This window comes from Spea bombifrons, chromosome 9 (genome assembly GCF_027358695.1).
Source record: "Spea bombifrons isolate aSpeBom1 chromosome 9, aSpeBom1.2.pri, whole genome shotgun sequence".
Taxonomy (NCBI): Eukaryota; Metazoa; Chordata; class Amphibia; order Anura; family Pelobatidae; genus Spea; species Spea bombifrons.
In genome coordinates this window covers 15,314,978-15,317,477 of record NC_071095.1, presented here as the reverse complement: position 1 = coordinate 15,317,477, position 2,500 = coordinate 15,314,978, and the positions used below count along the sequence as shown (strand labels likewise).

General features: G+C 49.2%; 8 non-coding genes across 8 annotated transcripts in view; all 8 read left to right on the top strand.

Annotated features, from left to right (window-relative positions):
- LOC128462758 (5S ribosomal RNA) overlaps positions 1-78 on the top strand; it is a 119-nt gene extending 41 nt beyond the window's left edge. The window contains exon 1 of the ribosomal RNA XR_008342690.1: positions 1-78. This exon is cut by the window's left edge and continues 41 nt beyond it. This is a non-coding gene — a ribosomal RNA (5S ribosomal RNA).
- A 186-nt stretch (positions 79-264) lies between these two features.
- Positions 265-383, top strand: LOC128464492 (5S ribosomal RNA). Its single transcript, XR_008344323.1, has one exon. It is a non-coding gene; the product is annotated as a 5S ribosomal RNA (ribosomal RNA).
- Positions 384-622: 239 nt separating this feature from the next.
- Positions 623-741, top strand: LOC128464832 (5S ribosomal RNA). Its single transcript, XR_008344643.1, has one exon. It is a non-coding gene; the product is annotated as a 5S ribosomal RNA (ribosomal RNA).
- Positions 742-954: 213 nt separating this feature from the next.
- On the top strand, positions 955-1,073 carry LOC128463705 (5S ribosomal RNA). The gene has a single exon (XR_008343586.1). It is a non-coding gene; the product is annotated as a 5S ribosomal RNA (ribosomal RNA).
- A 218-nt stretch (positions 1,074-1,291) lies between these two features.
- On the top strand, positions 1,292-1,410 carry LOC128464975 (5S ribosomal RNA). The gene has a single exon (XR_008344779.1). It is a non-coding gene; the product is annotated as a 5S ribosomal RNA (ribosomal RNA).
- Positions 1,411-1,640: 230 nt separating this feature from the next.
- LOC128466314 (5S ribosomal RNA) lies at positions 1,641-1,759 on the top strand. The gene has a single exon (XR_008345412.1). It is a non-coding gene; the product is annotated as a 5S ribosomal RNA (ribosomal RNA).
- Positions 1,760-1,989: 230 nt separating this feature from the next.
- LOC128465207 (5S ribosomal RNA) lies at positions 1,990-2,108 on the top strand. The gene has a single exon (XR_008344997.1). It is a non-coding gene; the product is annotated as a 5S ribosomal RNA (ribosomal RNA).
- A 242-nt stretch (positions 2,109-2,350) lies between these two features.
- Positions 2,351-2,469, top strand: LOC128466302 (5S ribosomal RNA). The gene has a single exon (XR_008345411.1). It is a non-coding gene; the product is annotated as a 5S ribosomal RNA (ribosomal RNA).
- Positions 2,470-2,500: the final 31 nt, after the last annotated feature.

Genomic DNA, 2,500 nt, shown 5'->3' with positions numbered 1-2,500 from the left:
ATCTCGGAAGCTAAGCAGGGTTGGGCCTGGTTAGTACTTGGATGGGAGACCGCCTGGGAATACCAGGTGTTGTAGGCTTTTAATTTTTTCTCACAGTCCGGGGAGAGCTTTTTGCCATGTTTCTTGCTCATCATCAAAGCTTTAAACCCTTATTTGAACCTTCTCACCTTCTCTGTCCTGTCCCAGGGCTTATAATTCTTTCAATCTGACGACAAGCAGCAGCAGCAGCAACAGAATAAGAGAAGTAAAATAAAACACTTTCACACCTGCGGCCATGCCACCCTGAAAGCGCCCAATCTCGTCTGATCTCGGAAGCTAAGCAGGGTTGGGCCTGGTTAGTACCTGGATGGGAGACCGCCTGGGAATACCAGGTGTTGTAGGCTTTTAATTTTTTCTCACAGTCCGGGGAGAGCTTTTTGCCATGTGTTTCTTGCTCATCATCAAAGCTTTAAACCCTTATTTGAACCTTCTCACCTTCTCTGTCCTGTCCCAGGGCTTATAATTATTTCTGTCTGACGACAAGCAGCAGCAGCAGCAGCAGCAGCAGCAGCAGCAGCAGCAGCAGCAGCAGCAGCAGCAGCAGCAGCAGCAGAATAAGAGAAGTAAAATAAAAAACTTTCACACCTGCGGCCATACCACCCTGAAAGCGCGTGATCTCGTCTGATCTCGGAAGCTAAGCAGGGTTGGGCCTGGTTAGTACCTGGATGGGAGACTGCCTGGGAATACCAGGTGTTGTAGGCTTTTTCTTTTCTCACAGTCCGGGGAGAGCTTTTTGCCATGTGTTTCTTGCTCATCATCAAAGCTTTAAACCCTTATTTGAACCTTCTCACCTTCTCTGTCCTGTCCCAGGGCTTATAATTCTTTCTGTCTGACGACAAGCAGCAGCAGCAGCAGCAGCAGCAGCAGCAGCAGCAGCAGCAACAGAATAAGAGAAGTAAAATAAAAAACTTTCACACCTGCGGCAATACCACCCTGAAAGCGCCCGGTCTCGTCTGATCTCGGAAGCTAAGCAGGGTTGGGCCTGGTTAGTACCTGGATGGGAGACCGCCTGGGAATACCAGGTGTTGTAGGCTTTTAATTTTTTCTCACAGTCCGGGGAGAGCTTTTTGCCATGTGTTTCTTGCTCATCATCAAAGCTTTAAACCCTTATTTGAACCTTCTCACCTTCTCTGTCCTGTCCCAGGGCTTATAATTCTTTCTGTCTGACGACAAGCAGCAGCAGCAGCAGCAGCAGCAGCAGCAGCAGCAGCAGCAGCAACAGAATAAGAGAAGTAAAATAAAAAACTTTCACACCTGCGGCCATACCACCCTGAAAGCGCCTGATCTCGGCTGGTCTCGGAAGCTAAGCAGGGTTGGGCCTGGTTAGTACCTGGATGGGAGACCGCCTGGGAATACCAGGTGTTGTAGGCTTTTAATTTTTTCTCACAGTCCGGCGAGAGCTTTTTGCCATGTGTTTCTTGCTCATCATCAAAGCTTTAAACCCTTATTTGAACCTTCTCACCTTCTCTGTCCTGTCCCAGGGCTTATAATTCTTTCTGTCTGACGATGACAAGCAGCAGCAGCAGCAGCAGCAGCAGCAGCAGCAGCAGCAGCAGCAGCAGCAGCAACAGAATAAGAGAAGTAAAATAAAATACTTTCACACCTGCGGCCATACCACCCTGAAAGCGCCCGATCTCGTCTGATCTCGGAAGCTAAGCAGGGTTGGGCCTGGTTAGTACCTGGATGGGAGACCGCCTGGGAATACCAGGTGTTGTAGGCTTTTAATTTTTTCTCACAGTCCGGGGAGAGCTTTTTGCCATGTGTTTCTTGCTCATCATCAAAGCTTTAAACCCTTATTTGAACCTTCTCACCTTCTCTGTCCTGTCCCAGGGCTTATAATTCTTTCTATCTGACGACAAGCAGCAGCAGCAGCAGCAGCAGCAGCAGCAGCAGCAGCAGCAGCAGCAGCAGCAGCAGCAGAATAAGAGAAGTAAAATAAAAAACTTTCACACCTGCGGCCATACCACCCTGAAAGCGCCCAATCTCGTCTGATATAGGAAGCTAAGCAGGGTTGGGCCTGGTTAGTACCTGGATGGGAGACCGCCTGGGAATACCAGGTGTTGTAGGCTTTTAATTTTTTCTCACAGTCCGGGGAGAGCTTTTTGCCATGTGTTTCTTGCTCATCATCAAAGCTTTAAACCCTTATTTGAACCTTCTCACCTTCTCTGTCCTGTCCCAGGGCTTATAATTCTTTCTGTGTGACGACAAGCAGCAGCAGCAGCAGCAGCAGCAGCAGCAGCAGCAGCAGCAGCAGCAGCAGCAGCAGCAGCAGCAGCAACAGAATAAGAGAAGTAAAATAAAAAACTTTCACACCTGCGGCCATACCACCCTGAAAGCGCCCGATCTCGTCTGATCTCGGAAGCTAAGCAGGGTTGGGCCTGGTTAGTACCTGGATGGGAGACCGCCTGGGAATACCAGGTGTTGTAGGCTTTTAATTTTTTCTCACAGTCCGGGGAGAGCT